We start from the raw sequence: 13,655 nt of genomic DNA on the forward strand, positions 1-13,655 counted from the left end.
GGGGTGGGTGTGCTGGGGCCTGAAGTGTGTCTCCCCAGGTCAGCATGCTGAAACCTGCCCCCAGATCATGGAGTCTGCAGGTGGCCAGGTCGTGGGGTCGGGAGGCTCCAGCCCCCAGGGCTGGGGGACATGAATGGCTGTGGATTGTGAGTCCCCCAATTCTTCTTCTTTCTTTCTTTTTTTTTTTTGGGGGGGGCAATTTGAGCTAAGACTGAGGCCAAGAGAAAAGGGAAAGGAAAAGAAGCAAGAGGACGAGGAAAGAGCCCCCTCTCCCTGACGTCCAGCCCTGGCTTGAGAGGATGGCACTGCGAGGGACAGGACAGGAAGAAGCCCAGCTCCAGGAGCCGCAGGGGTGTGCAAATCAGAGCCAACCGCGCCACCACCCCCGCCCAGTGGGCTGTGTAGTGGAAAAGAGTGCACCCCAGGGCTGGGGGGCGGGACGGCTGGACGCAGGCTTTCAGACCTTAAGGGTGGGACACCTTGGGGGCAGTTTGAGCTTGACATTGTCTACACACAACCCGGCCATGCGCGGAGCTCTGCTCTATGAGCAGTGACAGCCGTGACCACCACACTGGCATCCCTACAGCCAGACGCCCATCAACAGGCAGGGGCTGGCCACCGTGGTCCGTCCACAGGATGAGTCTCACTTGGCCATAGAAGGGATGAGCCACGGGTTCAAACCCCTAGTGACCATGCAGAGTGACAGACACTGACCCTAAGTCAGCAGGCATAGTGACATTCCAGGAAAGCCAGCTACCCCCAGGCACCAGAGCTGAGCCTCCGGGCAGCAGGTGGGCAGGCGTGGGAGGGGAGGGAGCCGGCGTGGGGCCCACAGGAGCTGGGAACCTGGGCTGGAGGTGCGGCCGTCCTCTTGCTTGCGATGGCCTCACGGCGCAGACACGTGTTAAAACCCACAGAACCGTACACTTTAAATACGCAGAGTTTGTGGGGTCTCAGCACAGCCCGGTCCTGCCCCGTCCTGCCCCGTCCTGCGCCGTCCGCGTTCCCTAGGAGGAAAGCAAGCTCTGGGGCTAACAAGCGATCATGGCCTCCACCGGCCACTCCGAGGGTGATGTGGGACACAGGCCTGAGTCCCCGTCCCTTGCCAGCTACTCTGGGGTGAGCAGGGGAGACTGGGCCTATGGATGCGCCTTGCCCCAAACCTGACACTTCAGGAAATGGCCACTTTCCAACTGTCTAGGAGTTGCCAGGGAACTGGGCCACACCTGCCACCCTGGTGAGAGTGGGGGACCTGGCAGCATGAAGTGCCTGGTGACATTGCAGCCCAGGTCTCCACTCTCTCGGCACCAGGTCCCCTGCAGACAGTTCTCCTGGACACCTCCCCTCCTCCCTCCAGGGACGAGGCCAGCCAGGCCGCGGCGTGTGTGGTGGAGACTGGACCAGCCCCTCCTGGTCCATGGCCACAGGGCTCACAGTGCCTGATCCCTTTGGGACGTGCCTCAGTTTACCCCGCTGATCAACCTCAGGTGAGTGAAGACAGACTGCTGAGGAGGGGCCAAAGCCACCTGTGTGCTTTTCTGCTGGGGCCCTGCCGCCCGCCCCAGGTGGCCCTGTCCTCTTAGGCACATCAGGCACGGACGGCTAGGGTTGAAGTGCAACTGTCACCACAACAGTGTTGAGAGGTGATGGCCTGGGGTCCTCGTCAGGGGTGTGGTTAGCACCTGAGCAGCGGCTCCCGGCCAGCGTGCTCAGGTGATGCAGTGCCCAGGGATGACGTGGCAAGAGGGCCCTCTGTGCTGGACTGCCCAGCCCTGAGCCAGCAGCAGGGAAACTCCTAGTGCTCGTGACTGACCTAGCCCGAGGTGTCTCAGCAGCAGAAAACAGTCAATGACAGGAACACGGGACACGTCCCCCGGAACCAGCGTCACAGACACCTGATTCCCATCTCCCTCCGTGGAGTGTGGAGCGTGCTGAGGGTGGCCAGAGGCGGAACCGGCTTCACACCCACTGCCCATTCCTGATAAGGTGGCTTGGTGGGTCCCTAACGTCCCCCATCCCTTTGTCCATCCACTGCTAGACCCTCGGCCACAGCCTCTCCTGTTCTCGCACACCCGCATGCTCACGGGGGACTTCCCGTTCCTGTCCCTCTCCGTGAGAGTGGCTTGGCCAGAGGGTCCAGTGCCCTTCTGCTGCTCAGCCCTGGGTCCTGGCCACCCCAGCAAGCGGTGAGTTGGAAGCTGCAGCACAGCCGCGGGTCCCGGTGACCCCTCCTGAGACGGGTCAGGGGGACCCTGACATGGTATGAGACATCTGCGTGGTACCTGTACCAGGGCCACCCAGAAATGGAAGCTCCTCCAACCCCTGTGGCTGGCAGCCGTGTGACGCGCTAACCGCAAACCTCACCGTAGCGAGCTCCGTCCTGTCCTCTCATTGCCAAGACACCCCGAGCAGAGGGAGGCCCCAGGGTCCCACCGTCCTGTGGGCACCCCCACTGGCCCCATGTCCACATGCAGCCCACCCTTCTGTGGTGACAGGGGCCACACACCAAGGGCACTTTGCTGTTTCACACCTCGATCCCAGATGGTTCTCCACGGACAGTCTGCTGCCCCTGTCCCTGCTCCAGGGTTAGTCAGGACCAGAGCTGAGTGCAGGAAGGGCCTGGGGACTCCTGGCCAAACCCCCTCCTGGGACAGCAAAGGATGGTCACCAAGGGTCCCTGTCAAAGTGCCAGTGTGCCCAAGGCCAACAGCACCAGTCCCAAAGTGGACACAGTTCCTGGGGCCAGAGACAGGGTGTCAGACTTTGATTTATGCTCTCTGAACGAGTGTTTTCCGATGGGCACAGGTGTGGGGACGCCAGCTGTCCAGTGAATCCACAGGCCCGAGGAGCCCCAGCCAGTGCGGGGACACTGGACCCTGCGGCTGCCCCGAGCAGAGCCGACCTGGGCCCTGGCGGGTTTCCCTTCCCTGCCACGTTCCCTGCAGGCCGCCAGGTGTCAGCAATGACCTGAGTCATGGAGCGCCGAGGGCCACCAGGAGCCAGCTCCAGTAGGTCAGGAACGTGCGGCCTCGCGTGGACGGCTCCAGGGCCTGGATTCTGGCACACAGCCTTCTGGAACCTGGGGGTGCCTGGCCGTTCCCGTCCACCAGGGCCACCAGGGCCCAGCTCCTCACGGCCCTTCACTTTGGCAGGTGCTGGTGACAAGCTGTGGTCAGGACTAGAAGGGGTCAGGGCACCCAGGATGCAGAAGGCTCAGGCAAAGGTCCTCATCTGAGCCTGCCCGCAGGCCACGGTGCCAGCAGGGAGCCCTCCTAGCCCCGGCCAGCCGAGCAGCCCGAGCAGGGACCGGTGCACCAAGTTCCCTCTTTATCAGATGGGTGCCGGGGCCACGGGGGAGGCCCCATGGGCGTCCCCGCAGTGTTTCCGAGCCCTCCTTCCTCAGGCTTCACTGCCCCCCGGCCCCGAGAAACAGGGCAGCCGTGCCTGGCATCCGGGGGCAGCGGGTGGTCTGTGAGTGGACATACAGGTCACCAGTGCCCTGCAGGGTCGTCAGCTTGCTAGAGACGATGAGCACTCCCGCAGCAGGAAGGACGGCCCTCGCCTTCAAACAGGCCCCGGACACCTGGGTGCCCAGGGGTGCTGCCCTGCCCTGCCTCTGAAGGCCACTGCCACTCTGCTCCCCCCTCCCCAGGGACAGGCTCAGATGGTGAGGCTGAAGCCAGCTCCTCTGGTCACCCTGCCTGTCCCTGCACCTAGCCCCACGTCACCAAGGCACCAGCCTCTTCCCTCAGCCTGGAGGCTGTGACACAGACATGACATGGCGGAGCCCAGACACCCGAGGGGATTCGTGACCCCACTTGGTTGAGGAAGGGACAGTGACTTAGCCTTGTCTTGTGTGCAGCCGGCCACACACAGCAGTGCCCAGGGACACAGAGGGCTGCTGCTTGTGGCTTCTCCAAGGAGGAGGGTGTTTGGGAAAAGACAGACGCGAGGGCCGAGAGGCACCAGGCTGACGGGGCTTCCCTGGGGACAAGCCGGGTGGGAGGACTCGTGGCTCTTGGAAGCTGCACCTGCCCGGGGAAGGTTTCTTTTCAAGAGATGGTTAGAGGGAGTGGGCGGGCGGGTCTGGAGAAGGCAGGTGACGCCCAGGCTCATCCCTCGGACCTTGGGAGACACGTTGGATTGCTCGTCTCACTAAAGTCACCGGGCCCCGCTGTTGTCTTTACAAAGAAGGCTTTGCCCTGTGGCCACCAAGGAAGGGGCGGAGGTGGCGGGCAGCGTCCTGCAGAGCGAGTTCTGGGAGCAGCGGGGGCGGCAGCCTCTCCCCAACGCTTCGGACACGGGAGGCCAGACAGGGCGGGCAGGAAGCCTGTCCCCGGCAGGTCTGGGGGCTCCTCGGTGGTTCGGGCTTTGGGTCCACCTGGGCCAGACCAGGGCCCCCGAACCTGCCTGGCCTCGGCCGGCACCAGGTGGGTCCCCGCACACTCGGTGCAGGGCTGCGCCTGCCTGAGGGCGGGGAGTGGGTGCTCCCACGTGGCCAGCAGCCTTCCTCCCCCACCAGCAGCCACCAGGAAGGTCAAGGCCAGGCCAGGGGACACTGCCCCGAAATCCCAGCCCAAGGCAGCAGCCACACCAACGTGCTGTGGCCAGTGGGTCAAGACCAGGCGGGGCCAGCCAGCTGCACTCAGCCTGAGACATTGTCCCCCTGAATTCCTTCCCCCTGAGGGACAACGCACCTCGGGCCGCTCTGAGAACAGAGAGTCCTCAGGGCCACGAGCCGTGTGCACCACATGGAAATGGGTCCCTTAACAAATGACCTTGATGTTCATTAAAATGCAGACCAGGCCCAAGGGTCCTGGCAGGGAGGCCACTGCGGCCTGGAAGTGACCTGGACCTTGCTGACCTGCAAACCCGAGTGACAGGTGGCCGGGCCATTCCCTGTGGACGCCCGTGTTAAACAACAGCAGAACGCACTCACCAGGCAGAGGTCCCCAGCAAGCTGTAACCCACATGCAGGGACTGTCCACAGACAGGCCAGTGGGCCACGGTGGGCCACACGCCTGGTGCCTGCTTTACCCCCGTGCCCATCCTGCCCAAGCCCTCCTTGTGCTGCCCGGCAGGGTTCTGGAGCCCTGGTGTGGCCACCCCACTCATGAACTGCTGCTTGCTCAAAAAACCCTTTAAATTTTACTGTCTCTTGACCTTTCTCACAATGTCCATCAACGGATGATAGATAAATAAAACGTGGCACATGCCCACGGGGGAATTCTACCGTTCAGTGCGGCCCACACCACCACATGGACAGGCCACCACATCATGCCACGCGAGAAAAGCCAGACACACGACTCGTCTTATGTGAACTGTCCAGCGGCAGACACGGAGCTGGGAAGGGGATCAGGGCTTGCTGGCGGGTGGTGGGAGGGGGGCTTGGAGTGGGCGCAGCCTCCCTGGGCAGTGGAGCCGTCTTGGACGTAGAGATGCCGGGGTGGAGCCAGTGCGGAGGTGCCCAGGCCACCGGCTGCACTTTGACATGGTTAATAAGTGACGGAGAGAGGGCCTCAGGGCTGGGAGCCGGGTCTCTTTACTGTGCCCATTTCCTGGTGGACTCACATCTTTAAGACCTCATCTGAAGATGTCCACTCTCTGAGGTGGTGAGACCTCAAATGGCTAGGGAGTGGCTAGGAGCCCCCGAGGGACCAGCACGAAGTGAGACTCTGGGCCGGAGGGAGGGCCTGCACTGCCACAGCTTCATCTCTGTGGCCCGCGGCTCTGCCTGGTGCCCGGTCACAGGAGAGGCTGGGGAAACATGGCCCTTCCTGACCAGGACGTGTGTTCTGTGTTGAGTATGCCTGTCCCAAATTCGTCCATCGGAACCGCAGAATGTGGACTGATTTGGAAACGGGATCTTTGCAGACTGAACCAGCTAAGATGGAGTCATGCTGGATTAGGGTAGGCCCCAAGTCCAGCGACTGTCTGGGACAAGACCCAGAGACGACACCCTAGCAGGACAGAGGCCGAGAGATCCGCGTGTCAGTGCCACCAGGCATGGTGTGCCCAGGCTCCTGGGGACTCCCATCAGCAAGGGGGCGAGGCGGGTCCTCCCTTGAGCCCTGGGAGCAGCAGCCCGGCCCACACCCTGATTTTGGAGTTCTGGCCTCCAGAACCACGCGAGAGACCCTGTTGTGCGGAGCTGTCTGGCCAGTGGCCTCGCCAGGGGGCCCCAGTCAGGCTGCCTTCGGTGGGCTGCACTCCGCGGAGTGCCTGGCTCGCGGCAGGGGGCACCTCCAGTCCGTGGAAGGCCTGAGCGGGGCCTGGACTGGCCCAGTGACCTGTGCAGATGGCCTCCTCTCCTTTCATGTCCCTAAGGCAGGCCTGGCTGAGAGATGGGAACCAAGAGGGAGGGCCGTGGACACCTGGCTGCTGAGGGACTGCCCAGGCTGGGTGGGGCAAAGGACAGGGACTCGAGGCCTGACCCCAGGGTCCCAGGGTCCTGGGCTGGAGGAGGCTCCGGCTCCGAGACCTGTCCCTATCTAGTCCTGGTCTGGCCCCATGAGGCCAGGGACTGTAAGACGTCACTTTAAGGCCCAGCAGGGCGAGGCCCAGGACAGCCTGCCAGAGTCCTCGCCAAGGCCAGGGTGCCAGCTGCCGCCTCCTGACGCTTCCTGCAGAGGCTTACCGGAGCTGCCCTGCTGTGCTAAACAGAAAGGCCACCTGCCCCAGGGCCCCAGGACAGTCCCCTTTAGGCTGGGGAACTGTGCTTTGATCAGGTTTGTTTAGAGGGTGCCAGGAGCTGGCCTCACCCCAACATGGGGAGTCACAGGGTCTCGGAAGTGATGTCACCACTGGGGGCAAAGTGACGTCAGGCTGGGCACAGAGGCTGGCAGGTACAGGGCCTGGGCATGGACTGCTGACCACACCCTCAGGGCCTCTGCATAGACTTGAGCACCTGGGCACTTGGCACACGGGTGGACGGTCCCGGGCCCAGGTGGTCAGCCTCCGTGTGTGTTGGGGACATGAGGTTGACAAGCTCAGTCTCTCATGGTATCAGGCTCAGCGCCTGCCAGACGCCCCCCCTGCCCTTTGAGTTTGGTCTCCCCCATAGCCAGCATCCGAATGACCACAACGGCCCGTGGGGCTGCTGCTTCCCTAGTGGGGTGGGAGACCTGTGTGGCCCTCAGGTGGCCTCCTGATCACACCACGCAAGAGGCCACCAGAGGGCTGGCCACTGTCCTGAGAGGGCTGTTTGGCAGAGCCCCTCCCCCTTCAGCCTCCATCTGAGATGTCACCCTCGCGGGGCCTTCTGGGCACCGGGGCAGGCGGGCCCTACAGGGGCCCGGAACCCCGCACATCCCTCCCCACAGCACATGCTCCTGGCTGTCCGCTAATGCCCCTCTGGACACTGCCAGGGCTGACTGGGACCTGTGGGGTCCAGGGCCAGGAAGCGGAGTGTGGGCGTGGCCCTGAGAGGGCCTCCAGCTGCGGAGGGCGGGCAGGCAGGGCGCAGGACCGTGGCTCACCTGCAGGCCTGAGGGCAGCAGGCCAAGTGGGGTGGTGGCAGTGCAGGGGCAGGGGTGGGAACGGAGGCGGGGAAGTCCCCGAGAAGGAAAGGCCACGGGCAGAGCCCACCCACGAGGGAGACGCAGACCCTAAGCACAACGTCAGCAAAGGGACTCAGCAACGCGTTAAAAGACCACCGCGCCCGGACGAGTCGGGCTCATCCCAGGAACCCACAACATGCCCTGGAAAATCAATTAGTGTTGTTAATTAGCAAAGGGGACAGCCGCACCATCTCCTCAGACGGTGCAGGAGCCCGGGTGAAATTCAGCGTCTACTCGCAGTTACAGCGAAACGTCTCCGCGGGCTGGGGGGGGCCGTGTCGGACAGACCTACTGACGGGCCGTGTCGGACAGACCACTCCCGGGAAACCTCAAGTGCCAGCCGTGGCCGGGCCCAGCCAGCAGAGCTCAGTGAGGAAGGGACCAACGCCGTCCCCACGGGAACGATGGAAGCAGCCGGGGACTTTGGAAGGTGGCCGTCACGAGCCAGCCAGCACACCGGCCTCCCTGCGTCTGGGCTGCAGCAGCAGTCGGCGGACACGTCCCACAGGGTGACCACCGCGAGTTCCCGGGAGAGGTGTCCAGGGCTGCAGGCGCCTCAGCAGGGAAGGACCCCCCTGTGGCAGGCACCCTGGGCCTGAAACCGTGGCACGCCCCCAGGCTGGCCCCGCGGGTCCTGGCAGTTCTGGTGAGAATCCCAGAGGGGGTTTGAGGTGCTGCTGTCTGGACTTGAGGAGCCCCTTCTAGAATGTGCAGGGAGGGCAGAGAACTGGGAGGAGCAGAAGTCAGCCGAAGAGGGCCGGGGTGTGGGGCCGGGGAGAGCTGCTGGATGTTGGGCAGCTGGTGCCCCCAGACAGTGGGCCACACCGCCCAGCACCAGACCTCGTCCACTGCCCGCTCGGTTTATGACTGAGCTGGCACCATGGGTCTCAGAGACCTCACCATCCACAGGAGGAAATAAAAAGTGGACCCTGCTGTACCCCCGCCACACACACACACACACAAACTAAACTCTTGGGTCACAGACGCACACGTGACAGCAGCATATTAAACTCCCAGAAAGAGACCAGAAAGTCACTTTGCAACCTCTGGGTGGAAAAGAACTTCTTCAGTGAGGTACAATGATCTCAAATCCTGAAGGAAAGTCTGACAGATTCATCTGCATTAAACCAGGAGCTGCTGATCACCAGGGCGGAAAGAGGAGCCAAGGGTCAGTGAAGCAGACACGCGCAGGACCCAGCAGGAAGAGCATGGCCCGGCGAGGGCTGGCGGAGGAAGGGCCTCACAGGAGCGGAACCCTACACGGTCCAGAGCTAGAGGACAAGGTGCTCAAGTCCCCGTGCAATCAGGAAACGACCCTCTTACCACGCCTGATGGGCAGCACTGCTATGGCTGGGCCTGGCAAGGGAACTGGACCCTTGCTCCTGGTGACCCAGGGGCTGTTGTAACACTGCATGTGACCTCAGGAGACAGGACAGGAGTGCTGTGGGCAGGAGGCAGCCGGACACCCACCACAGAGTGGGCTGCCCAACACCATGTCCAGCTCCCACACCAACGGGGCTCTGAAAGGAAAGGCGCGTCCCTCCCCCACCCCCACCCTCTCTCGATAACTGAGTGTAGTCCCCCGCTGAACCCTCAGACATCTGGGACAGAAGAGCTGGCTTGATGACCCGGCGCTGCTCGGCTGGTTTGCTCCAAGGTGGCTCCTGGTGTAAGCTTCGGGGCATTTTCATATCACGAAGCAGATGTGAGCGTGACGTGGTCACAAACACCTGCATATTGAAGTGCGCTGGCGCCAGGCCTTGGATGAGGGACGGAGGCCAGCGTAGTCACAGGATAGGACCCCGCATGGCCTGGAGGTGAGCTCAGGAGCCTCGGCAAGGGCAGCTCTCAGGGGACGGTGACCGGCTCAGGGCCAGTCTGTGGCAGGTGCTGACAGCAGCCCTCCACGTCCAGGGTGTGGCTGACAGGCGAGGCTGTGCAGTGACGTCCACACAGCACACAAGCCCACAGGGAGCCCAGGGGATGGGACAAAGTGCCTCTGACCCCAACTCAGCCCAGAGGCTGGTCACAGTGGCTGCGACCCCGAGTGGACCACCCTATGCAGATTATGGTCAGTGGAGTGTTCCCTCCCTCAGGAAGCCCTCCAGGGTCGCCAGCCAATCAACCAGATCCCCCAGTGTGGCCACCCGTCTGCTGCCTCCAGGGTCGTCGTCTTGTCTGTGCAGAGTGACCTGCTGTGCGTTCCTGTTCTGCACCCCTGAGGGATGAGCCAGGTAAGGATAGGAGGTTTTTTGGTGGCTACTGTGAGCCCAGAGGGCAAAAGTCACCCTCGAGTAGGTGGAACACTAATGACCACCCTGAGGCCAAGGAACAGAGAGGCTGTGCAACCTGCCTAAGGCCGCTCAGGAGGGCACAGAGCTGGGATCCGCAAGGCACATCCCTCGTGCACCCCCTCCCCGCCTGTCCTGATCCCTCCAGCTTTTCATGACAACCTGAGAGGTGCCAAGCGACAGAGGTGCCTGGGGCCCCACCCTGCCCCCTTCATCGCCTGACTGGCAACGAGAAATCTCCAGGAGTGCCCTGGGGACACACAGAGGTGACAGTTTCAATACAGCTGAGCAGATGGCGCTTAGCACCCAGAGAGGGGTCAGGGAAGCAGATGACCGAGTAAAATTACTTATGCAAATACCAGACCAAGGGACGACGGCAGGGTCCCTCGTGCGGCAGGGAAGACAAGCCCGGGACACGGGAAGGCTGGCTGCCCACAGACGGGGGCAGCCGCCTGGAGCCCACGGCCGCGGCTCTCTGCTCTCAGACTCAGAGCCCCCGGGGCTGGAGCCCCTGCTGAGGTCCTGCTCTGCATCCCTGTGTGATGAGCCAGGTAAGGACAGGAGGGACAGGGGACAGCGACTCCCTCCTCCCTCCCTCGGTGAGCTCATGCGTGGTCCCAGAAGCCACGAGGACGGCGTGGGCTGGAGTGTGGGGGGACAGGCCCCACTCTTGGGCCCCTGGTCCTCTGGCTTCAGAGACTGGGTGCCCCCAAGGAGCCCTCTGCCCTCTGCATGGTGTGGACATGAGTCCTGCAGGGCCCAGGCCCCGGCTTGGCTGGGTGCTGCCGAGCTGGCCCTTGGAGGGGTGGCAGCAGGCCAGGGGCCCTGGTCAATGTCAGAGTGCAAGCCCCGTGAGGAGCCTGGAGCAGCAGCGTCTAGCTTCCCCATGCTGCCCGTGACACGACACACTGCGCCCACGCCCGCAAGCACGCGCACATGCACGCACCACGCACACACCACGCACACACACACACCACGCACATGCACGCACCACGCACACGCACGCACATGCACCACATATGCACACACACCACACCTGAACGCACACGCGCAAGCACCACACGCGCACGCACCACACATGTGCACGCACCACACCTGAACACGTCACACCTGTGCACACACCACACACGCACACACTACGCACGCGCACCCACCACGTCCACACAGCCCCTGGCCACCTCTCACTGTGGTAGTGGTCTTCCCCGGGGCTCAGCATACTGGCACAAGCCGCCCGTCCCGCTCCCACAGACTTAATGGCCGCAGCCTCCTGTGACCTTTTTAGCAGTTTCCCTCCTGTGGCTGCCCTGTGAAAACTCAGTACGTCAGGATGCCCGGCACTGCCCACAGGGGTGGGCTCTCCCCAGAGAGCTGGGAGGCAGCGGGCGGCTCACGCGGGCTCTTGTGCAAGGTCAAGCCACCCGGCGGCGGCTGGCCATTCCCTGCCTCCTCTGGCAGCTCTAGCAGAGGGGGCAGGGAAACTCGTGGCGCTCTGTCCCCAGACAGCAGGCTGGCTCTGCGGGGGGCCACGGCTGACAGGCTGGAAGCTGGCACCAAAGCCACGTCCCTGTTTGAAGCTGAATTTAGCAAAAAGTGCAACATTTAAGTGATCCCTCTGGAAAGCACGACTGGGTTCTCCCCCACCGGAAGGAATCGCCTCGAGTGTCATTAGAAAGGAACCCGGGGACGCGCCTGGCGGCTGGGGGTCCCCGGTCAACGGCGGCCAGGATGCCTCGCAGAGCCCCAAGCCACCAAGTCCTGCGCAGACCCACCTGAAAACCAGCCCCTGGCTGGGAAGCGGCCCCCACCCAACCCTTGGCTCTGCCCGCTCAGCTCCCCACCCAGCAGCCCCCGCGGTCTGCGTGTCGGGCCCCGGACCCTCCCCTGCGGCCTCCATCCCGGAGACGCCTTCCTCCCCACGCGGAGCCTCCCGACACCTGGTTCATCCCAGTGAGCCCTGGGGCCTGGGGTCTTGTTGACCCCCAGCCTGGTGGGGTTGCTGCGGGCAGGGCCGCGGGCATTTCCACCAGGCTCTGCTGTGCCCGGCTGCAGGCTGGGTGTGCTGGGGGCCCGTCTTCCAGACCCCGGCTCTTCCCTTCTTCCAGGGACCTGCAGGTGTCCCCCACATCCCAGCCACGCTGGGCCACTGGACCTGCTGGACTCCCTGTGTCCTGGCCATCTCTGTAGGTCCCAGGGGACTCCGTGAGTCCCAGGACCTCGCCCAGGCAGTGTGGATGGGGCCTCACACCTGTCCAGGGCGCCTTGGGCCCCCTTCCAGCCAGCCGATCGCTGGCCCGGAGTCAGGCAGCGGGATGGTGGGGAGGAAGTGGTCAGGGGCTCTGGGGCACCCTGGTTCCTCCAACACGCTCATCCCAAGGGGAGCCCTCAGTCCACGTGGCCCTGGAGAAGGGCAAGGCTCCCGAGCTGCGTCCCTCCTGTGCCGTGTGACCTGCAGCTCTCTGATGGGGGCCAAGGGGCGGGCTAGGGCAGGGCACCAAAGGGACACGTCCCTCAAATCTGAGAGGAAGGCACACAGGCTCTGGGAACCGGCCGATTGCCCAGGACACAGGCTAAGTCCTGGAGAAGTGACCAGATGCACTGGCTTCAGGGTTCAGCCCTGGCCAGGCCTCCCCAGGGTGAAGGGGACCAGCGCCTGCCACCCCTGGGCCCCTTCCAGGTGCCTGTCCTGCACACAGCTTCCAGCGGGCACTGCTCCCTTGTCCCTAGGTCCAGGGACATCTCAGAAAAGGCCTGTGACCACCAGAGGACAGGGCAGTGGCCCTGGGGGAGGGGCTGGTTTTGCTGCCCACTCTTCTGCTCCTGATGGCTGCACACGGTGGCTTGGCATGCCACCATCGTGGGACCCAGCATGACGGCTGTGTCTCAAGCGGCAGAAACCTACTTTCAGCCCGGCTGGTGCATTACGATGGTCAGGGTCAGGGTGAGGGCTCTGGCTGAGTGGGCTGTGGGTGTCCTCATTGGACAGCGTCTTAACCCCTTAATTTCTACTAGAGAGCAGTAGAAATTCCTAGACCCGCCCTTGTGTTCCTGTGGGCAGGCGAGCAACGGCTTGCTTCTCCACTTGACTCTGGCCAGAGAGGCTGAGTGAGTAGCCTATGGTCACACAGCAAACGCAGCCCCTGTGCTGACCATGCTGCACCATGTCTAACTCCCGGTCCCTTTCAAGGAAACACAGGGAAATGGGCCGAAAGTTCCTGCCGGAAAGCTCCCTCCCATGGAAAGAGCGACTTTTTCAGTCATAGTCTGGGCTAGGTGAGGAGTTGCCTGTTTGGACAGCTAGGGGGTCTGCAGGGTCCCCAGGGTGCTTGGGGACAGTGACTGCTTCTCCGAACACCTCAGCTCCTGAGGGGGACCGTGGTGTCTGACAGGAACGGGGTAAGCCTCGCAGCCCTGGACCTTGGGTGGTCACCCAAGCTTCTCTGGGAGCCCATCTCAGCTGAGAGATGACCCGGGGCTCAGCAGCCTGTGGCCCTCGAGGAACTTGACCTCAAAGGTAAGATTCTGATGCAAGCCCCACTCCCAGGCTCCAGCCAACCGTCCCTGCGCGGACCCCAGGAATGTTCTGGAAAGACGCTGCACTGCTTAGAGCAACGGGATAATGAAAACAGACGGATGCCCATTAGTCTCCCTGCTCCGAGAGCGCGTCCCCGCTCAGCCGCGGTCAGCAGGACTCGGGCAGGAAACCCCGATGGCAGGGCCTGGCCTCGCGGCGCAAATACCAGGCCATGCTCACGTTTGTTCACCGCCTGCCCCCGCTCCTGTCCCCGGCTCCTGTCCCCGGCTCCTA

General features: G+C 63.4%; 1 protein-coding gene and 1 long non-coding RNA gene across 6 annotated transcripts in view; one reads left to right on the plus strand and one right to left on the minus strand.

Moving 5' to 3' along the window:
• The window catches only part of Shank2 (SH3 and multiple ankyrin repeat domains 2), a 204,170-nt gene that overhangs the window by 62,281 nt on the left and 128,234 nt on the right, over positions 1 to 13,655 (minus strand). The window lies entirely within an intron of this gene.
• LOC125618099 lies at positions 7,540 to 13,648 on the plus strand. The gene is made up of 4 exons (XR_007349335.1): positions 7,540 to 8,842; positions 9,157 to 9,376; positions 9,656 to 10,401; positions 13,035 to 13,648. It is a non-coding gene; the product is annotated as an uncharacterized LOC125618099 (long non-coding RNA).

This window comes from Marmota marmota, unplaced genomic scaffold (genome assembly GCF_001458135.2).
Source record: "Marmota marmota marmota unplaced genomic scaffold, marMar, whole genome shotgun sequence".
Classification (NCBI taxonomy): Eukaryota; Metazoa; Chordata; class Mammalia; order Rodentia; family Sciuridae; genus Marmota; species Marmota marmota.